The sequence below is a fragment of the Sorex fumeus genome, unplaced genomic scaffold (assembly GCF_029834395.1).
Source record: "Sorex fumeus unplaced genomic scaffold, SorFum_2.1 ptg000008l, whole genome shotgun sequence".
Lineage (NCBI taxonomy): Eukaryota > Metazoa > Chordata > Mammalia > Eulipotyphla > Soricidae > Sorex > Sorex fumeus.
The window spans coordinates 2413455-2437147 of NW_026606065.1; the positions used below are offsets into that span (position 1 = coordinate 2413455).

The following is a 23693-nucleotide window of genomic DNA, read 5'->3' on the forward strand; positions in this document are numbered from 1 at the left end:
TGAGTGAAAGGGACAGAAGCAGGAATGGAAAAAACTGTGTATGACCCACCAACAATTTTAGAAAACTTCCCAAGGGGTGAGGGTCGGGGCAGAGTGAGGGGACAATGGGTTGGCCACTTTTCTTGCCCCCCACATGGTCCTCTGAGTACCAACAGGGGTGATCCCTGAGTGCAGAGCCAGGAATAAACCCTTAGCACTTTTTTGTGTGGCCCAAAAAGACAAAGAAGGAAAGAAAGAAGTAAAAGGAGAGAGAAAGAAAGAAAGAAAGAAAGAAAGAAAGAAAGAAAGAAAGAAAGAGAAAGAGAGAGAGAGAAAGAGAAAGAGAGAAAGAGAAAGAGAGAGAAAGGGAAAGAAAAAAAGAAAGAAGAAACAAAAGAAAACTTCACTGGGACCTTCCCTTTCTTGTAGGACTCCAGATATTATCAGTGATTAGATTACTTGGGGCTGGAGCGATAGCACAGCAGGCAGTGCGTTTGCCTTGCATGCGGCCAACCCGACTGACTCTACTTCGATTCCTCCGCCCCTCTCGGGAGTATCGTGCCTGCACGTCAAAGCCTGGCAAGCTACCCGTGACATATTCCATATGCCAAAAAACAGTCACAACAAGTCTCACAATAGAGACGTTACTGGTGCCCACTCGAGCAAACCGATGAACAATGGGAGGACAGTGACAGTGACAGATTATATAGGAAGAAGATTCTGAAATGAAGTAACATGTTTATAAGAAGCACCTTAAAGATCACTCTTTGTGGAGGGTCTCCTGAGGAAGCATGACTGCACAAAGAATTTGAACTGTAAGAGAGGCCCAATGATGCCCCCTACTGACCTCAGGAGAAATCTGGGGTTGCATCGGCTTTTCAGTTTTCACTGGTTTAGAAGAGCTGCCGAAACCTTTATTTTCCTACCTGGGTTAGATGTTTGTATCATTAGATGAATTTCTTTTTGAATGTGGCTCTACCTGAGAAGAAATATGAGGAAGAGTTCTTTCTGACGAAGTCAATCCCTGGAATAACGGTGGGGAATCAGTGTTCTGTTAAAGCATTCAGCACAGTGACATTGAGATAAAGATGAGAGCTGAGCAGAAAAAAATAAAAAGCTTTGAGATATGTCATTCAGTCAGGTACTGGGTTCTGTAGTTTGGGTTCATTTAGATATTCTGTTTGGATATTCTGTTTTCAAGTTATACATCACAGACAGATGTTACCTCTGAATATTTGTAGTTTAGAAAAATCAACCATTGAAGCAAATCGTTGAGTTACCCTAGGCTAACTCTGCTCCAACAGTAACTAGATTTTTCCAACAAAAATATTATGCCAGGGTTCCGAGTGATGTAGTGCAGTAGGTGGGGTGCTTGCTTTGCACATGACTGACCCGGGTTCTGTCTCTGGCACCCCAGATGGTCCCCTGAGCCCTCCAGGAGCGATCCCTTAGCACAGAGCTAAGAGTCAGCCCCTTAAGTGCCTCCAGGTGTGACCACCAAAACAAACAAAATTTTATGTCAGGCTCTTTTATGTTTCTCATTGTTTTGATGCATTCGTTGTTTGTTGAATGCCAAGTACTCTGGTATCGGTGATATATTTGAGAAGGAATAAGAGCAGAATAGTTTCTGTCTTTCCTAAGAACTCGTTTCTACTTGAGGACAGAGATACTGAATCAATGACAAAGCAAATAAAATATTTTAACTAAATGCAATGAAGGGAAGAAAAAATTGATGACTCTAATAAGGAAGTGATTTGATTTATATAAATCAGATTTATTATAGCTGTTACAAAGTTAGTTGTAAAGCCAAGACTTTTTTAGTCGTGATCCTTATTGAGAATTAATGTGATTTCCTTGATTATAGTTAGGCGGATTAGTAGTAATGTAAGAATTGAATTTGTAAGGATTTATTAATTTTTCTGGATATTGACTTCAGTTTTCAGATGTTTTCCTATTAATCACAATCACAACCATCCTGTTGTTCGTTGATTGCCTCGAGCAGGCGCCAGTAACATCTTCTTCGTCCTAGTCCTGAGATTTTTTAAAAGGTGCCACGTCCAAGGCTCTTTCAGGGTTAGGAGAATGAGACACATCATTGTTACTGGTATTTGGCATATTGGGTACGCCACGGGGAGTTTGCCAGACTCTGCCGTGTGGGCAGGCTACATTCGGTAGCCTGCCAGGTTGTCCAAAGCAAGAATGAGATAATAAGATGTCGCAAGGCCGCAAATGCCTTCCTATTAATATATGTATTTAATAATTTTATAAAATTCTAAAATTTTTGCATCTCAAAATATTGGTTCAAAAAATAATCCTAAATAAGTTTACACAGAAATATGTTTACTGAGCATATTTACTGCAAGACTTTGCTTCAAGAATAACTCTCTTTAGCCCAAGAGTGGACAGTCTGTAAAGTCTGCATGCAGTTTACCCAGTTTTGATCCAGTGAATCTGAAGGAGAGCCAAGAAGAAGCCTGGAATTCCACTGGACATGGCCCAAAGTCCAAGAGGGAGAAATAATTCTCTCAACTTGTTTTACTTCTAACCGAGGGGTCTTTGTTGCTTTTTCCACTTAAATTATTTTTTTAATTCAGTGTGAATTACCTAGGTATTCGTGATTGGTTTTCAGGAATCCAGTATTTAAACACCCACCCCATCACCAGTGTCCACTCCCCTCCAACACCTCAGCCTCTCTCCACTTCCCTCGCACCCACCTGCCTGCTTCTGTGAGAGGCACTCGACTCAGCCCGTGACTCTTCAGATCCATGGCCATAGCAGCAAATTGCATGAATTCATCTTTTCTTGTGGCTGAGTAATATTCTTTTGTGAACTATTTCATAATTTCTTTATTCAGCCATCTATTTTTAGATGCTTGAGCTATTTCCATATTTTGGCTATTGTGGATGGTGCTGCAAGGAACACAGAGATACAACTGTCTTTTTTCTAGAGTGTTTTTGGATCCTTGGGGTAGGTTCCAGAATGTGGAAATGCTCAGTCAAATGGGAGCTCAATTCCTGTTTTTTTGAGGAATATCTATGTTTTCCAGAAAGGCTGGACCAGCAGACATTCCCACCAGCAGTAAGTGAGGTTCCCTTTTACCCCACATCCACACCAACTGTGGTTGTTTTCGTTGATGTGTGCCAGTGGGATGAGGCTGTATCTCACTGTTTTGGTTTGCGTTTCCCTGATGATCAGTGGTGAAAAGCACTTTTCATATGTCTTTAGTCAATTGTGTGTCTTCTCTGGGGAAGTTTCTGTTTACCTCGTCTCCCGATATTTTTATGGGGTTGGATTTTTATCTTTTGTATAGTTCTGTCTGTGCTTTATTTTTCTGGACATTAACCTTTATAAGATGGGTGATAGGCAAATATGCTTTCCCAGTCTGTTGGGTATCTTCATACTTTGGTTATCCGTTTTTGTACTTGTGACTTGCAAATTTCTCTTTCTGAACTGTACTTCTCTGAACTCATAGAATCCTAGTCCTCTTCGATACTTGTTGAATCCATAGTTGACGTAGTCTGTGAAACATGTCCAAAATTGAACTCTTAATGCCATTCCTACCGCCAGCCCTGCCCTTCTGCTTTGGTATTTGCCATCTCAATAAATAGCAACCCCATTCTTCCTGTTCCTGAGATGAAAAACATGAAGCCTAGAAAGTATGTTTTAATTTAAATATATATCCAGATATCTGATTATTTCTCCTGCTATGTATAATTTTTAATTATATTCAGCTAGCCTGATTGCCTGCCTGCCTGCCTGCCTGCCTCCCTCCCTCCCTTTCTTCCTTCCTTCCTTCCTTCCTTCCTTCCTTCCTTCCTTCCTTCCCTTCTTCCTTTATTCTTTCCTCTCCTTCTCCTTTTCCTCCTCCTCTACTCTACCCTTAGCCAAGCTCCTAATCTAGCTAGCATATAATAAATATTCAACCAGTAGTTTTATATGCATAGTAGAATTTGATTTAATTTTATTTATATAATTTCAAATGCAAGATATAAATGGAAGAAACCTGTTTTTAAATCATATTTATTTCAAAGTAATTTAATTTCAGAAAAGATTAATGCATATTTTATACTTCCAAGTGCATATATATTTAAATCATCCCTTAAATAGCTGTGTTTGTTTTGAGACTGTACTTCTTTTTTTTTTTTTTGTAGGAGTACTGCTATTTATTCAGCCACTGATTAGCTGATTGAATTGTGCATGAACTCCACCTTACTTTTTTTTTCTTTTTCTATTTTTTTATAATTTTATTTATTGAATCACCGTGAGAGCAGTTACAAAGCTTTTGGGTCTAAGTCTCAATCATACAATGAAACATCCGTACCTTCACCAGTGCCCATTCTCCACCACCAAAAATCCCAGTATACCCCCATCCCACACCCTCCCCCTGCCTGTGGAGCAGATGATTTCCACATTACACTCTCTCTACTTTGATCACATTCACTATTTCGACACCAGACCCACCATTATTTAAGATTTTACCCCAACACTCAGATCTGCTGAAAAGGCAACAATAGACAATTTGTGTTCTATTGCTGGTTATGAATAACATATGATGTCGTGTGGCTGCAGTAGGGCCATGTGGTTTTGAAGTTCTGAAATTTTAACACTTAAATCTGGAGGGATTTCTGCCAAAAGCCACTGGGTTTAGAGATCTGCTCCTGAGTCTCTGGGATCATGACCGTTGAGCAGCTTGATGAGGAGCCAAAGAGGCCATTCGTGGGTGATGACTTGGGGTCTCATTGGGGTGGGGAAGACAGGCCCGGCTCCACCTACCCCCCCATCCCGTGATACCCAACAAGTTTCGTCACTGCGGGCCCAAGCCTGACTGTCCAATGGCCTCTGGAGGATGACAGCCACCACGTCGCCAAGAGGGAGCAGGCGGAGGGACAGAACCCTTTCCTCCCTGGGGTGGCCCGGTGACAGTAACCTACTGCGGGGTCCGGACACATTTTTGACAAAAGCTGCTGGGCTTCGAGATTTGTTTCTGAGTCTCTGGGATCAAGGCCGTTGAGTAGCTTGATGAGGAGCCAGAGAGGCCGTTTGTGGGCGATGACTTGGGGTCTCGTTATTGTGGGGAGGACAGGCCCGGTTCCACCTCCCCCCCCCCATCCCGTGAGACCCAACAAGTTTCGTCACTGCGGGCCCAAGCCTGACTGTCCAATGGCCTCTGGAGGATGACAGCCACCACGTCGCCAAGAGGGAGCAGGCGGAGGGACAGAACCCTTTCCTCCCTGGGGTGGCCCAATGACAGTAACCTACTGCGGGGTCCGGACACATTTCTGACAAAAGCCACTGGGTTTCAAGATCTGTTTCTGAGTCTCTGGGATCAAAGCCGTTGATCAGCTTGATGAGGAGCCAGAGAGGCCGTTTGTGGGCGATGACTTGGGGGTCTCGTTAGGGTGGGGAGGACAGGCCCGGTTCCACCTCCCCCCCCCATCCCGTGAGACCCAACAAGTTTCATCACTGCGGGCCCAAGCCTGACTGTCCAATGACCTCTGGAGGATGACAGCCACCAAGTCGCCAAGAGGGAGCAGGTGGAGGGACAGCACCCATTCCCCCCTGGGGTGGCCTGGTGACAGTAACCTACTGCGGGGTCCGGACACATTTTTGACAAAAGCTGCTGGGCTTCGAGATTTGTTTCTGAGTCTCTGGGATCAAGGCCGTTGAGCAGCTTGATGAGGAGCCAGAGAGGCCGTTTGTGGGTGATGACTTGGGGTCTCGTTAGGGTGGGGAGGACAGGCCCGGCTCCACCTCCCCCCCCATCCCGTGAGACCCAACAAGTTTCATCACTGCGGGCCCAAGCCTGACTGTCCAATGGCCTCTGGAGGATGACAGCCACCAAGTCGCCAAGAGGGAGCAGGCGGAGGGACAACACCCTTTCCTCCCTGGGGTGGCCAGGCGACAGTAACGTACTGTGGAGTCCAGATGCATTTCTGCCAAACGCCACTGGGTTTTGAGATTTGTTTCTGAGTCTCTGGGATCATGGCCGTTAAGCAGCTTGATGAGGAGCCAGAGAGGCTGTTCGTGGGCGATGACTTGGGGTCTCGTTGGGGTGGGGAGGACAAGCCCGGCTCCACCCTCATCCCGTGAGGCCCTATGTGTCTCGTCACTGGGGGCCCAAATGTGACTATCCAGTGGCCTCAGACGGATGGTGGCCACTGGGCCGCCAGGGCGAGTAGGCCAAGGCACGAAACCTATTCCCACCTGGATTGGCCCAGCACCGGTAGCCTACTGCAGAGACCAGACGCATTTCTACCTAAAGCCACTGGGTTCCGAGATTCATCTCTGAGTCTCTGGGATCATGTCCATTAAGCAGTTCAATCAGGAACCAAAGAGGCCTTGCCTCCTATTATATAGCTGAGCCGGAGGTGGTTTGTGGGCGTGTTTCCCACATACCTAACTTTTGGCCGTTTACTTTCTTGGTAAACTTTGCCCCAAGTTTTTGGGGTCTGGCCAAAGGCACAGCAGCAATTTTGGGGTATCTGGAAGTCTGAAGGCGCCATGAGGCTGCTGATGCACTCGCCTCACAGGTACAGATTGACCTGCTGGCGGCACCATACCCCCTGAGACTGTACTTCTTACAGTAATCTATTTCCTATTTCCAAAATATTTTTCCCTATAAAAGTTAATACAAAATGTAGTGACAACTTTATAAATGCCTAAAATTTTCTAAATTAGAATTTTTTAAATTAGTAACTTAAGGGGCTGGACCATTAGCACAGCGGGTAGGGCGTTTGCCTTGCACACGGCCAACCCGGGTTCGATTCCCAGCATCCCATATGGTCCCCTGTCCACCGCCAGGGGTAATTCCTGAGCGCAGAGCCAGAAGTAACCCCTGTGCATTGCCAGGTGTGACCCAAAAAGCAAAAAAAAAAAAAAAATTAAATTAGTAACTTAAGTGAGGAAGAAAGAGTTATATCAAATGAACTTTGAGTATTGCATATTTTCATGAAAGAAATAAGAACTTATCGGCTAAGGTAGTATTTAAATATTTTCTCCTTTTTTAATTTAAATTACTAAAGTGACCAAAGTAATTTTTGTGATTTAATGATTTAATGATTAAGTGACTTAATAAAGTCATTTAGGAGACAGCAGAAATGACCACAAAAATGATTATCATAATATTTAGACAACCTCCTTCAACTTTGGCTGCCATGACACATTTTAGTGTGGTCTGTCATATAACACTTAAGAAAAATAATCTTAGTCTGAAGTCATACCATCTGTCATATGCTACAGGGTGTGGTGATGATGGTATTTTCATAAAATCATCTTTTTTTTTCATGGATCCAATATTAAACTGAAGTTTTGAAAGTGTTCGTGAAACAGACCAACTCTACCGAGGGTATAATAACTTGGATCAAGTTCTTCAAAGTCTGTATCAGATTAAAAAAGAATAATATATTTAACTTTTGATTGTCATCGTTGGTTTTACTAATTTATTGTTATTCAAATATCCTCTCCTTAAGAAGTAATCATGGATGAAAGCTTATGTGTGTTTCACCCTTATGCAGGGATGCAGGGATTCAGGTTCACAGTGTCTCTGTCAATCACTGGCCTCCCGATAAGGAAGGGACTTTTTCCTACTACCTGATTATTTTTCTTTCTGCCCTTTCTGCTATAATTAATTTTGTATTTGACTTTTTGTACTCTTTTCTTCCACCTATTCCTATCATTGACTTTTTTAAAATTTTTATTAGTGAAACACCATGAGGTACAGTTGTAGATTTACAAATTTAGTGCTTGGGTTTTGATTATACAATGATCAAATACCCATCCCTCCACCAGTGCCCATTTTCCACCACCATGGATAATATCCCTCCCACCCCCCATCCCCCCATTCCACCCTGCCTCTGTGGCAGGGCTTTCCCTTTTGTTCTCTCTCTCCTTTTGGGTGTTGTGGTCTGCAAAAGAGGCATTGAGTGGCAAACATGTTCAGTCCATAGTCCACTTTCGACATGCATCTCCCCTCCTGGGAGGATCCTCCAAACACCCTTTATTTGGTGCTCCCTTCTCTATCTGAACTGCCCTTTCCTCTAGGATACCTGGCTGGCCTCTAAATTATGGAGTAATCCTCCTGGTGCTGATCTCAGCTATTCTTGGGTATTAATCTCACATTTTGTTACTTTATATCCCCCAGATGAATGCAATCTTTCTATGTCTATCCCTCTCTTTCTGACTCATTTCGCTTAGCACTATCATTGACTTTTATGCCTTTCTTTAGGTGAGCAAATCTATTTATAAAATAGATGATGTTTCCTATTATCTGTGTGGTTCTTCGCATTCTACCTGTCACTGTGATCAGACTAATTTATTTTGGTTTTCGTAAGAAATTAGATGAAAACATCTATGGGCTGTCACCTGCTTTTCTTCCCTGTGGGCCAAGGTGAGGTAAACCTTTTGAAAAAAAAAATCAAATGGAAAGAATGTCTGTCAATATGAGAAAAATCAGCGACCGTGTACTGAGGAGCATGACTCAAATATGATTTATGACTCAGAATTTCTTTCCATTTTGCCATCCAAAGAAATAGCATATTTACAAGTTTAACGATAGCCAAATTTTTCTTGAAGTGTCAGCTGTTTTTATTTCTAGATGCCTCTCACTTTTTGTGAATTGCTCATAGTTGCGTTTCAGGAATACAAGATTCTCGCCCCAGTCCTATCTCCAGTGTCAGCTTTCTCCTACCCCACACCCCTCCTTGACAGGCACATTTTAAAAAAGCAAAATAGTTTTCATTCAAATAAAAGATACCTGTCAAGAGGGGGTTTAGAAGTAGAGGTGTGAGAGCAAGGGAGACAGAATGGGAGGCTGAGACACAGACACAGACAGAGAGAGAGACAGAGACATGTCACGTACATTTTTAAGTTTGATTGTTGTAGTTTGGAATTCATGCTTTCAGTTGTGTTTTGTGGCTCAAATATATATATATATATATGTATATATATATAGTATGACATAATAAGATGTTGTTATATATATATTTGAGAAAGAGAGCGGCTTGGAATGCCTTCAAGAGCATTGAAGAAATAACTAAAAGGACAAAGAACCTCCAGCTACGAGCACATCTCTTTGATTCCACTATTCTTCCTGCATTAACATATGCCTCAGAGACCTGGACCCTACAAAAACAGGATGAGAACACTATTCGGGTCTCTCAAAGAGGAATCGAAAGAACTATGCTTGGAATATCACGATTCACTCAAATGAGAGATAGAATCCGGAGTTCTGATCTTCGTCAACGCTCAAGAATCAGGGACGCTGTCTCATTTGCCAAGACATCAAAAATCAGATGGGCTGGACATGTAATGAGGTTTACAGACAACCGCTGGACTAGAGCCATTACTGATTGGATTCCACGGGACATCAAAAGATCACGTGGACGCCCACCTATAAGATGGTCAGACTTCTTCGTCAAGACCCTAAATGATCGGTTTGAGGCTCTGCATGTTCCTAGAACGAACAGATACCATTGGGCTACGCTAGCACGCAACCGGGATGAATGGAGACGTTACTGGCACCCGCTCGAATAAATCGATGAATAATGGGGATTAAGTGATTAAGTGATGTATATATATATATGTATATATATATATATTTGAACCACAAAACCGGGCAGGCCACCAAATGTAACCTGCCCACACGGCAGAGTCTGGCAAACTCCCCGTGGCATACCCAATATGCCAAATTCCAGTAACAATGATGGGTCTCATTCTTCTAACCCAGAAAGAGCCTCGAATGTGGCACTTTTTGAAATCTCAGGGCTAGGACGAAGGAGACATTACTGGTGCCTGCTCAAGGCAATCGATGAACAACAGGATGCTCGTGATCGTGATTGTGATATTTTGCATATGTATTTTGTTTGTGTTTATATATATATATATACACATATATATTATGCCTGTAGCTTAAAAGTACCTACCACTGAACATTGAAAACATTACGTATGCACTCAATTTAACCCTGATGAAATTACAGTGGCAAGTGTCTGAAGAAAAGTCAGTTTTCTCAGGCAAAGTAGAGAAACATACAGTGTTTCCAACAAAGTGGTTCTAGCTGTAGTAAACTAAAGATTTGTGTTTTAATTTCACAGATGCATTTATGGGTTTTTTTTTGGGGGGGGGGTCACACCTGGCTATGCACAGGAGTTACTCCTGGCTCATGCACTCAGGAATTACTCCCAGCAGTGCTCAGGGGACCTTTTGGGATGCTGGGAATTGAACCCGGATTGGCCGCATGCAAGGCAAATGCCCTACCCACTCTGCTGTTGCTCCAACCCGCATTTATGTTTTAAACGTTTAACCTTTTCTAAAGGAGAAAAGTATTTTGATAAACTAATGTTTTTAAAAATATATTTTTCCATTTTACTTAAGCACCATGGTTTACAAAGTATTCATGACGCGTTTGTTCCAGGCATTCAATCTTCCAACACCTGTCCCACCTCCATTGTGACTTTCCTTTCACCATGGTCCCCATTTTCCCGGCCACTCCACAAGCCTTTCTCCTTAATAAGCCCAAATTATTTTATATTGCCGGTTACAACTAAAGGATTAGTGGAATTATCAAAAAATACTTCGGTAAAGATCACGTTTGTGAAAATTGTTATATTTCACTATGGGGACATTAAGTCCTTGTCTGAGGGGTTACTAAGCTGTTGTTGCAAGATAGGTTTTCTGTGTGAATGTTTTTGTTTCTTGAGCTTCATTGGCTTGTATGTTACTTTCCCATCTAATTTGGTGTGCTCCTACTGAGATGTCAGTATTGCAGAGTCTGGAGATGCCATGTGGCCCTGCACTCCAGAGACTGCAGAATATTTGAGCAGTGTGCTTGCATGGCGCGGGTTATGGTATGTGGCTGTCACACTGCTGGGGCTTCCAGATATGCTGGAGGGAGTCCACCTGAATTCTAAGAAGACCCCAGAGTTCTCAGCAAAAAAAAAATATATATATATATATATATGGTGTACCTGAAATTTTCCAGTTTAGCGTCTCTGCAGAATTCAGTCGTGAGGCAGTCGGTCGCTCGGTTGGGTTGTGACTGCGGCTACCTGGCCTTTGGCAGGGAAATGATTTGCCCCGCCCTCCTCCGAGAACACCCCAGAGTTTTCAGCCAGGAGACTGGTGTGTTTGTGGATTTTTGCAGATGGCTTATCTCTTCCAAGATTTAATCATGAGTCTGAAAATGTTGGCCGGTTGATGAGCGTATTTGGCACAGGTTGTGGGATGTGGGTATAAGCCAATGTTTTCATTATTATCTTTTTGTCTTTAAACCAACAAACATTTGGGCTTTCTAGAGAAATCTCTTTATTTTCATGAGTTTATCAAGGCCAAATGATAATATTTGTTATTGATTATTGCGGTTTGATAATATCTGTAGAAGATGCTTCTCTGGTTTGCTCTTCTGTCTTTTCTCTTTATTATTTTCCTTAGCAAAGTGAAATCCAGTATTTTAAAAGCTTGTGTTTCTTGTTTTCCATTTATATTAGTAAGGTAAAGGTAAAGGCCCTCCCGTTGATCGTCGATTTGCTCGAGCGGGCCCAGTAACGTCTCCATTGGAGACTTTGTTGTTACTGTGTCTGGCATATCGAATACTCTCGGTAGCTTGCCGGGCTCTCTGAGAGGGGCGGAGGAATCGAACTCGGGTCGGCCATGTTGGCCGCTTGTAAGGCGAACGCCCTACCGCTGTGCTATCGCTCCAGCCCATTAGTACATATAATAAATTACAAAACAAATTTATTCACCTACTCATTGTTTGTTAGAACTATCTAAAAACAAAACAAAAACACCTGTTAGTATCAATTTATCATGAGTTAAAAACAAATAATATATTATAATCCATTTTTCCTGTTTACTTTATGGAGATGTATTTATAAACAAGGAAAGTCATAGGAAGAACATTAAGGTGGTGGAGGTTTAAACAGACGCATCTCCTCTGAAGATTATGCTGGTGAAAAAGTTATAACATAGAGCTGTCTTAATGCACCTACTATGACCTGCTGATAAGAATTTAAAACCATTATAATAGTCATCGTTTTATGGTTGTTCTATCATTGTTGCTTACTGTTTATTTTTAATGAACACTGTCAAGGTCCTATATAAAACCTTTTAGTATCTCTAAAGAAGGGGTGGTAAGAACATGGAAAAAGAGAGAAGCAGAACAGACACAGATGTGTATTGAAAATTGTTGATTTTTTTATGTGTTAGCTCATGGGATTATATTTTATCACAATAAAATACAAGCAACCATAAAAAAACATGAAAAGTCATAATTTGGTTTTTACTTTTCAAATATGGTTGGCAAAACAAAACGAACACTGTCCTCCCATTGTTCATCGATTTGCTCGAGCGGGCCCAGTAACGTCTCCATTGGAGACTTTGTTGTTACTGTGTCTGGCATATCGAATACGTCACGGGGAGCTTGCCAGGCTTTGCCGTGCGGGCGAGATACTCTTGGTAGCTTGCCGGGCTCTCCGAGAGGGGCGGAGGAATCGAACCCGGCTAGGCCAGGCTGGCTGCACGCAAGGCAAACACCCTGCCATTGTGCTATCGCTCCAGCATGATGGAGAAATTTTTTGACATACCTGATTAAGGTATTTATTTTTATTATTGGAAATTAAATATGATAAAAGGAAAAAAAGATAATTATGGAATCTGGGAAGTTAATAGGGAGTTAGGTAAGAAATTAATGAGACTTTTTGTTCTTTAGGAAATGTGAAATAGAGTTTTTCAGTTAGTATCATAGCTTGAACTAACCTTGTCAATGGTTAGCATCTTTCAGTTAGACAAATGCTGGTGTTTCTGATGGCTTCTCTTGACTTTCCTGATCCTCCGTGCGACTATCTTTCTTCACAGCTTTGGCTGCCATTAAACTCTAGAGACATGTTCCCAGTGCAAAATGCTTGTCAGACTTTTCTTCCTTTATGAAGTACTCTTCCTCCAGAAATTCATGGCGATCTTTTTTGCAGTATTTATTGAAATAGTATCTTCTTCAGAGATTTATTCTGATGTTCCAAATAAAATTTAAATCTGTCCAACTTTCTCTTGGTACTCTTACATTACAATATCTCCTGGCCTACCGGGATCTCTCATGGGACTCTTACTTTTCTCTACTTCTAATTTAAAATGGTTACACATTTTACTAATATATTTTATTTATTTCTCACTGTGTATGTCACACACTAGAATATTCTGCATGGTCTTGATGACAGGAATCTAATTTAAATTTCTGTATCCTTGCTTTGCACGGAATAGATATACAATATATTGAATTGAACAACTCAGCGGTAGGCCATAGGGAGAATGAAAGTGGACTGGCACAAGTATCACCATTGCTTGATCACTTGATGACATCCTGTTACTCATCAGTTTGCTTGAGCGGGCGCCAGTTACATCTCCATTCGTCCCTGTCACGTGTTAGTGTAGCCCAATGGCGTCTGCTCGTTCTAGGAACACGAAGAGCCTCAAACCAATCGTTCAAGGTCTTGACGAAAAAGTCCGACCATCTCGTAGGTGGGTGGCCACGTGATCTTTTGATGTCCCATGGAATCCAGTCGGTAAAGGCTCTAGTCCAGCGGTCATCTCTAAATCTCACTACATGTCCAGCCCATCAGATTTTTGACGCCTTGGCAAATGAGACAGCATCCCTGATTCTTGACCATGTACCTGGAGCTGGAGGTTCTTTGTCCTTTTAGCTATTTCTTCAATTCTCTTGAAGGCGTTCCAAACATTCTCTTCCTCCTACGCAACTCAGGTGCCAGGTTATTCATCATATTGACTTCTCAACCTAGATACACATAACTGTCGCATTCGGAGATATTCATTCTGTTGAGAGCAAATGGAGTGTCAGAACGAGACCGTTTCTCATAAACAACAGTCTCACCATTGCTAGCAACTTAAATCTTAAATAGTCCTCATTCTTTGATGTTACTGGCATGATTTTCATGTGGAAAGAATAACCATAAATATATAGAGAGAGTGATAAATACCATTTTCTCTGGTCTTAAGAACACTTTATCCCTTGAGGGCTTAGTGATAAGTATTAAAGTTGGTACATAACCTAGTTACACTTAATGTAAGATAGTGGTAAATAGTTTTTGAACTGATAGATTTAAAAGTTCATGTATTTGGGGCTGGAGCAATAGCACAGCGGGTAGGGCGTTTGCCTTGCATGCGGCCCACCCAGGCTCGATTCCCAGCATCCCATATGGTCCCCTGAGCACCGCCAGGAGTAATTCCTGGGTTCATGAGCCAGGAATAACCCCTCTGACCCAGGTTCAATTCCCAGCATCCCATATGGTCCCCTCAGCACCGCCAGGAATAATTCCTGAGTGCATGAGGCAGGAATAACCCCTGTGCAATGCTGGGTGTGACCCAAAAAGAAAAAGAAAAAATTCATGTATTTAAAGCTGCTACAAAGTTTGTGTAAAATTTCCGTGATAAAAACCCAAGAACAAAATAATCATTTATATTGCCAAGATGATCATATTTTGGCTGACTTAATTTTCCGTCATTTGACTGTAATTTACTTTAAGACTTCAAAGCAAGCCAGAATTAACACACATTTCCATAATTTTGACTTACCCATAATGTAGTGATTAAGCTTTAGACGTTTTTTGTGGTATCTACAGATGGTGACCCTTTTTTTCCTCACCATTAGTTAAAACGGTATCACATTCTATGTTGTAAGTGGTAAAGACTTCTACATTTATGAAAAGAAGCAAAATTAATAACTGTTAATTTTATTATTGACTTAATATGGTTAGATTAGAATCTGTGGTAAAGAGTGCCACATTTATGAAAAGAAGCAAAATTAATAACTGTTTTAATGGGGAAAAAGACATTTTAATGGGAAAAAAGCTGCAGAAGTACTGAGGTAGCTCATAGCTCAAAAATTGGAGTGCATGTCTGTCAGATGGAGGTCCTGACTTTGATTCATGGTACCACATAATCTCTCCACTGCCTTGGTGGCCCTTCTCTTTAAATAGCCATTGTCTATTAGAGGGAAATGAATGAAATCAAAAACTGAATTAAAAGAAAAGTCCTCAATTACACTGAGCACATACATGTTTGAAGTGTTGTTTGGACTAGGCTCATAGTACCTTTTAATTTCTCTAGAGGTTTCATAGACTATTTCTTTGCTAAATTCATCATTGTTTGGAATCTGATTTTTAGCTCAGAAGGCTTTGGCCAGGTTATATAGCTCACGTCTAAATGACATTTGAAAAGTAAAATGTGGAATTTGAAATCAATCAGAGGCTTCATCAAGCGCTATACTTGCAAACTTGGGAAAGTCATCTACCTTCCTCCTTTGAAAAAGTGAAATATAATAATAATACCTTCTTTCTAGCCTGTGGTGATGATTGAGCTCACACTTTGAGAAAGAACATTACTTTCATCAAGCACTATAAATTATTTTGTAACATAAATTATAAATAAACCATTTTATTTCTCAAGAATGATAATTAGGATAATTAACTTAGGAGTCATAGGCTGGCAGGTTTGGCTTAATATTAATTGGATTATTTAATAGTTGGGTTTGTCCAAAATGTAACAGTCTATGTAAAAATATCATAACGCTTGCATGTAAAAACATATTCAATACTTGTTTTCTTAGTTTTGTTATTAACATTGTTGTGACCTCTTTCACTTTTAAATACATGGCCAGATGTGCAAAGTATATAAGGATTTCTGCCTACGTGGGTTGATCAATTAGCATTAAACAGTATCACATTCCAAATTTAGGATTTTGTGAAAGTACTAAAGAGACTACATTTGTTTTCAACAATAAGAGGCGTTTTGTATCATAAAATTTAGTGATTCAATAAGTGTAGTCATTATGAGCCAATTGAAAGCATTTGATTATCACATCATATAATCACATTACCCCAAAGGACTATGCCTCATTCATCATTTTGAATTATTTTATTTTGCTTAAATCTTTGCCAGTGTTTATTTTATCAGGAGTTCAAGGGATAGCCAACAAGGTGAATAATTCAAGAAAAAAAATTCATGAAATGATTTGCATTTATCTGCATTATATTCCTAGAAATATTAATTTTATAGTCAGCTTTGGTGAAAATCTATTAAATTCACTTCCACCGTAAGAAATGTAGTATCTGTCACAAAGATATTAAAAGGCTATATATTCAGTTAACTTTGCAATGATTAAAAATAACCAGTGGGTGAGGCATGCTGAAAGTAGATTGTATACCAAACATGATTGCCACTCAGTGCCTCTTTTGCAAACCACAACACCCAATAGGAGAGAGAGAGAACAAGAGGGAATGCCCTGCCACAGAGGCAGGGTGGGATGGGGGGATGGAGGGGGGAGGGATACTGTGACCCGTGGTGGTGGGAAATGGGCACTGGTGGAGGGATGGGTGTTTGATCGTTGTATGATTGAAACCCAAGCACAAAGATTTGTAAGTGTACAACTGTTCCTCGTGGCGTTTCACTAATAAAAATTAAAAAAATAAAAAATAAATAACCAGTGGGTTTACATAAGCTATTTATGCCAGTCAAAGCAGTTTGACTATTTTTCTAATTTGGGGGGCTTTGGCTCATATCTGATGGTGATTAGAACTTACTCCTGTCTCTGAGCTTAGGGATCACTGCTGGGGGGCTCTCAGGACCATATGTAGTATTGGAGATTTAACCTACATTGGCACATCAAGGTGAATCATCCTACCTGCTGTCCTATTGCTCTGGTCCAGTGTTTGATTTCTTAATGTGGTTCTACCCTAAAAAACATATAGTACATTGAATTATAAATACAGTCATTCTTCTGAGTTAGCCACGAAGTCTTAGAGATATTAAGGACTAGGATTTTTTTTCTTTTATTATACCTATAGTAATGCATAACACATACTCACCAAATGGTTGTTAAAACAAGCTGGTGTAAAATATCGCATTTTAAAGTTGTTGTATCTGATGACTATGTGTAGCTTGAAAGGAGTATGTATTGGATGATTTCTTGAAATTAATTCTGAATTCCATAAAACATAATACTTTTGTTCCCCTGTGTGTTTACAATATAAAACTAACAATTCTTGGGGGCCAGAGCAATAGTACAGCAGGTCAGGTGCTTGTCTTGCATGCGGCTGGCCTGAGTTCTGTCCCTGACAGTGCATATAAATCCACGCACCCTGTTAGGAGTGATCCTTTAGTGCAGAGTCAAGAGTAAACCCTGAGCTCAGCAAGGTGGAGTCCAAAACCAAAAGTAAACTAAATTTTTCTTTCAAAATAAAAGTCATGTAAGTAAAAATTTAAAGCTAAAAACATTAATAAAAGATTTTAAAAATCTTTAAAATATTTTTGTTTATTTGCTTTTTGGGTCACACCTGGTGATGCACAGGGGTTACTCCTGGCTCTGCACTCAGGAATTACTCCTGGCGGTAGCTCGGGGGACCATATGGGATGCTGGGAATCGAACCCAGGTCAGCCGCGTGCAAGGAAAATGCCCTACCCGCTGTGCTATCTCTCCAGCCCCTAAAATGTTAGTAATTTATGACTAAATGAAATCTATAATCTGTGAAAACAGTTGAAATAGTAATCTCTCAAAACTCCATAATTGATATGATAAATTTCAATGCAAAACTGATGTAATTTGATGTTTAATCACTTAATCACTTAACTTCCCGTTAGTCGTCGATTTGCTCGAGCGGGCGCCAGTAACGTCTCCATTTGTCCCTGTCGCGTGCTAGTGTAGCCCAATGGCATCTGTTCGCTCCGGGAACATGAAGAGCCTCAAACCGATCATTCATGATCTTGATGAAGAAGTCTGACCATCTGGTAGGTGGGCGGCCACGCGGTCTTTTGACATCCCGTGGAATCCAGTCAGTAACAGCTCTAGTCCAGCGGTCGTCTTTAAATCTCATTACGTGACCAGCCCATCTGATTTTCGACACCTTGGCAAATGAGACAGCGTCCCTGATCCTTGATCGTCGACGGATGTCAGAACTCCGGATTCGTTCTCTCATTTGAGTGAAACGTGATATTCCAAGCATAGCTCTTTCTATTCTTCTTTGGGAGACCTGAATAGCGTTCTCATCTTGTTTGCGTAGGGCCCAGGTCTCTGAGGCGTATGTTAATGCAGGCAGAACAGTGAAATCAAAGAGATGTGCCCGGAGCTGGAGGTTCTTCGTCCTCTTAGCTATTTCTTCGATGTTCTTGAAGGCGTTCCAAGCCGCTCTCTTCCTCCTGCGCAGCTCGGGTGCCAGGTCATTAGTAATGTTGACCTCTCGACCTAGGTACACATAGCTGTTGCATTCGGAGATGGTCGTTCCATTGAGAGCGAATGGGGCGTCAGGAACAAGGCTGTTTCTCATAAACATTGTCTTCGTAAGATTCAGCTGTAGTCCTACCTTTCCACACTCACGGTCAAAGTCGGCCAGCATTTGTGCCGCTTGGCTGATGTTTGGTGTTATTAAAACAATGTCATCAGCAAAGCGGAGGTGGTGTAGTTGCCGACCATCTATCTTCACTCCCATTCCTTCCCATTCCAGTCGTCGCATGATGTTCTCGAGGGTGGCACTGAAGAGTTTCGGTGAAATGGTATCACCCTGCCGCACCCCTCTCTTGACATCAACGATCACTTCTTTGTAGAATGGTGAGATCCTGGTAGTGAATCCGCAATTCAGCTCACAGAGGATCCTGATGTATTGGGCTTGAATGCCCTGATTGGCTAGGGCTTCAATGACCGCTTCCGTCTCAACAGAATCAAAGGCCTTCTTTAAATCAATGAACGTTAAGCAGAGCGGCATCTTGAACTCCCGAGAAACCTCAATGAGTTTGGTTATCGTGTGGATGTGGTCGATGGTGCTGAATCCTTTGCGGAACCCTGCTTGCTCACATGGTTGTCCTTCATCTAGTGTTCTGCCAATCCTATTCAGGATGACTCGAGTGAACAACTTGTAGATGACAGACAATAGGCAGATCGGGCGATAGTTGCCAATGTCATGGATGTCTCCCTTCTTGACCAGTAGTACGGTCCTGCTGGTTTTCCATTGGGATGGAACCTTGCATTCAGACAGGTAGCGAGTGAAGAGCCGAGCCAGTGTATTGATGAGTACTGACGGCGGGTTCTTCAGGTGTTCAGGTCTGACCTTGTCTGGGCCGGGTGCTGTTTGTTTCTTTACCGACGAAATGGCGTGTCGGATTTCGGAAGGGAGAACGTTGGGAACGACATATCCATCCTGTGGAATTTGGTATGTCGGCAAGTGGACATGGCTGTCGAAGAGATTTGAGTAGAAGTCATGGATAATCTTCTCCATTGCTGTTCTGGAGGATGTGATGGATCCATCAGGACGTCGGAGGGCAGTCATCTTGGTCTTGTAGTTGGCGAAGGACAGGAGGGCGTAACGAATACTTTTCCCGGCTTCTGCCGCATCTACCAGCACTTCTGCTCTTCTCTCTTTGAGGTCTTCCTTGATCGCATCTCTGCACTGCTTTGCAAGCTCAGACGTTACCTTGCGGTTGCCTGAGGCATGCGCCAAACCACGCTGGCAAATTAGCTCAAGAGTTTTCGAAGATAGGCGATTTTTTGTGGCTATCTCTCTCTTGGCGTTCCTCGCACATCCATGGAGGTGCTGAACCAGTCGATCATATTCCTCGTCAATGTTGTCAACAATGGCATCTTCCCATGTTGCCGCAATAGTACCAAAGAGTTCCCAGTTGGTGGTCATTCTGGGAGTTCTCTTTTTGAACTTTGCAGCCTTTTCTCCCCACTCTGTGAAGTAGAATTTTGCACAAAGGAGACGGTGGTCCGATCCCGTTCAAAATTTTGGGACAACAGCGACATCAGTCAGGCAAAACCGTCGATTGAATATGATGTGGTCTATTTCGTTGTGGAATCGTCCACCGGGAGACTCCCATGTCCATCGTTTAGATCCTGCCTTCTGGAACTGTGAGTTACCATGAATGGTCTTGGTTGACATGATGAACTCAGACAGTCTCTCACCCTGTTCGTTCCATTCTAGGCCATGGGTCCCGATGTGAAGTTCTTCAGCTGATAAAAAAATTAAAAAAACTGAACTGGAGCCTTAGCATGGAGGGTAGGGCATTTGCCTTGCATGTGGCCAACTCGGGTTCAATTCCCAGCATCCCATATGTTCCCCTGGGCACCACCAGGAGTAATTTCTGAGTGCATGAGTCAGGAATAATCCACAGTGTATCACTGGGTGTGATCCAAAAAGGAAAAAATAAATAAATAAATGAATACTAGTGCTAAATCCATTTTCTCTCACATTCACTTATCTAATCCTATAAAAGCAATCAAATAGCTCTTTAGAGATAAAAGATTTAAGTTTTCAAATATTTTTCTAAAGTTAGTTCAAATGATCTCTTTTAAGAAAATATAAAGTTTTAAAAATATGTCTGAGAATATTTTACAAGCCACGTTAAATATAAATGATACACAAATATATTATGTAGGAATGTTGTTTTTTCTAATTTGGATTCACCAAGAACCTTACTTTAAAGATTGTTCTGCAAGTGTTCCATTCTTACAAAATTTTAGCAAAAAGTTATAAAACAATCATCTGTCTCAACTGAAAACCATATTTCAACAAAATTCGTAAAATCCAAGTCCTATATGTTCAAAATGTCATTTTGTGGTTGCAATTTTTCTTCTCCAATGAAACATTTTTACTTTAAAAAAATATAGAGTTTGATTTTTTGCTTAAACTCTTTAAAATATAAATTTACTAATAGATTCAGATGATTGAATTTACAGTACCCAATCAGCTAAAATTACTACTGCAGCTCTTGCAAGAAGGTTTCTGGTCTGCTGACAAGAATCTGCTTCATGTTATCCGATACCATCTCTGCTTCTTCAGTTAAGTCTTCTGCCAGTGCTCAAATGTGTGCCCTAGTGAACTTCTTTAAGTGCCCGTTAACCCCTTCACGTCCGAGACTTTATTTTAAAATGGATTTTAGTTTTATTGAAATAAATTTGCGTTGAACATCGCAGATGTTTATATATTATGCTCATCCTGGCTGCTAATTGTTATCCTTCACTTTTATCCTTCATGAAGGGGGGCTGTCCCCTTTCACCCAACTTACCCACCCAGCTTCTCCCTTCCCAGAGAGCAAAATGTTATAAGGGAGCTGATTAGGGACTGCATTAACCTTCCAATCATGCTAAAAGGAGCAAAGTGCAACTTTCATGCGATTTAGTCAGGAGATTATTTGAAAAAGTTAGATATGTCTCTCCAGTTTTCATGCTAGCATCTTTTATAATTTGCTTGAATACGTTTAAAGGAAACTCCAAATAGTCTTGTATCGTTGAAGTCAGGAGTTTTTTTTGTTAGTATTTCATAATATTTTAAAGACTTTTCTAAACCAGTGTTTTAGAGGAAATTCTGTCGTTTTTCTAAAATTATTTTTTGGTGTTCCTGTCAAAGGAATGTTCTTATTCATAGCTTTTGGGTTTATTAGTCTAGCTGATGAGTTGCTTTAATGATATTTGCATTTTAACTGTGTTCGAGAGAGAGAGAGAGAGAGAGAGAGAGAGAGAGAGAGAGAGAGAGAGAGAGAAAGTTAGTTCAGGGGTTAAGGCACTTGTCTTGCCTGAGACACCAGTTCCTGACACCACATATGGTCCCCTGAGCACTGCTAGAAGTGAGTTTTGAGCAGAATCAGGAGTGATTCCTGAGCACCACTGGTCTGGCCACCTGCCACCCCCCCCCCCCCGCCCCCCATCAACCAACTTTTTGGCACAAGCAGAAAAAATGCTGTCTTTACTGTTTATATGTTGATGATGAAATTGAAATGTTTTCTTTGAAGTTGGAGCTGGAGCGATAGCACAGCGGTAGGGCGTTTGCCTTGCATGCAGCCAACATGGCCGACCTGAGTTCGATTCCTCCGCCCCTCTCGGAGAGCCCAGCAAGCTACCAAGAGTATTGGATATGCCAGACACAGTAACAACAAAGTCTCCAATGGAGACGTTACTGGGCCCGCTCGAGCAAATCAATGATCAACGGGAGGGCCTTTACTTTACTTTACTTACATATACTTATACTATATATATATTTATAAATGGGGTGGAGCAATAGCACAGCGGTAGGGCATTTGCCTTACAAGCGGCCAACATGGCCAACCCGAGTTCGATTCCTCCGCCCCTCTCGGAGAGCCCGGCAAGCTACCGAGAGTATTCGATATGCCAGACACAGTAACAACAAAGTCTCCAATGGAGACGTTACTGGGCCCGCTTGAGCAAATCGATGAACAATGGGAGGACAGTGTTTGTTTTTGTTTTGTTTCTTTGAAGTTACAAGTTCCTGTATATTCCATTTATTTTTACATTGCTCAGTATGTGGGTAATTTGGAATATCGCAGAGTTGATATTTTACTTGCTACCATCATTGCTTTGAATCTGTAGTCTCTTTTTTTTTTTTGCTTTTTGGGTCACACCTAGCCATGCACAGGGTTTACTCCTGGCTCTGCACTCAGGAATTACCCCTGGCGGTGTTGGGGGGACCATATGGGATGCTGGGAATCAAACCCGGGTTGGCCGCGTGCATGGCAAACACCCTACCCGCTGTGCTATGGCTCCAGCCCCTGTAGTCTCCATTATTGAAATTCTTCTTTCTAATTAGAAGCTTGAAAGTATAAGCATCAACTTATACTTTTTTTGAGGGGGGGTACCTTAGAATCCCAAAATATTATTGTTATTAATTTGTGGCAAAACAAAGTGACTAATACTGCTCATACAGGGGGTGTGGAGGAGAAGAGGGTACATTTTTACCTTTTTAAAAAAATTTTATTGAATCAGGGTGAGATAGTTACAAGCTTTCCTGTTTGGGTTAAAATCACCCAATGATCAAGCACCCACCCCTCCACCAGTGCATATTCCCCACCACCAATATCCCCGATATACCCCCCTTCCCCACCCTCCCCCTGCCTCCATGGCTGACATGATTCCCCATTCTCTCTCTCTCTCGACTTTTGGGCATTATGATTTACTTCCAGGTAGTCACCCAGTTCCAGGGCTTCTTCCTGGGGCCATAAGTCTAAATAGCCCCCTCAGCCAGCCGGTTTTCATCCTTGATCTGCGGGGGACATCTTTACATTTACATATGCTTTGGATTTAAGAATTGCACTTGGAGAAAACAGATTGCAACCCCATTGGGCTCTGTTGTAGCCACATTCTTTTTCCCCCTCACTATCCATATTCCATTGTCTAATAGAGGCACTGTTAGGGGGGGAAATGGAGCATTCATGAAATTGTCTATAAATTTAACTTACTTCCTTAAAAATTTTATCCCTTTTAAATTCTAGTAACTTTGTGAAGTTTTTTTTTTGTTATTAGTAAGCATTATTAGTAAGTTTGCATTTTCCTCATTTCTACCTTCAAATCCTCTTGTCTTTTTTTTTTTTTTGGTAGGAGTACTGCTATTTATTCAGCCACTGATTAGCTGATTCAATTGGGCATGAACTCCACCTTAATTTTTTTTCTTTTTATATTTTTGTATTGATTTGCTCGAGCGGGCCCAGTAACGTCTCCATTGGAGACTTTGTTGTTACTGTGTCTGGCATATCCAATACTCTCGGTAGCTTGCCGGGCTCTCCGAGAGGGGCGGAGGAATCGAACTCGGGTCGGCCATGTTGGCCGTGTGTAAGGCGAACGCCCTACCCGCTGTGCTATCGCTCCAGCCCATAATCACTGTGGGAAAAGTTACTAAGCTTTCAGGTTTAAGTCTCGGTCATACCTCTTGTCT

General features: G+C 41.6%; 1 protein-coding gene across 1 annotated transcript in view; it reads left to right on the forward strand.

The window, feature by feature from the left end:
- The window catches only part of ME1 (malic enzyme 1), a 125585-nt gene that overhangs the window by 67962 nt on the left and 33930 nt on the right, over positions 1 to 23693 (forward strand). The gene's annotated exons all lie outside the window — the stretch shown is intronic.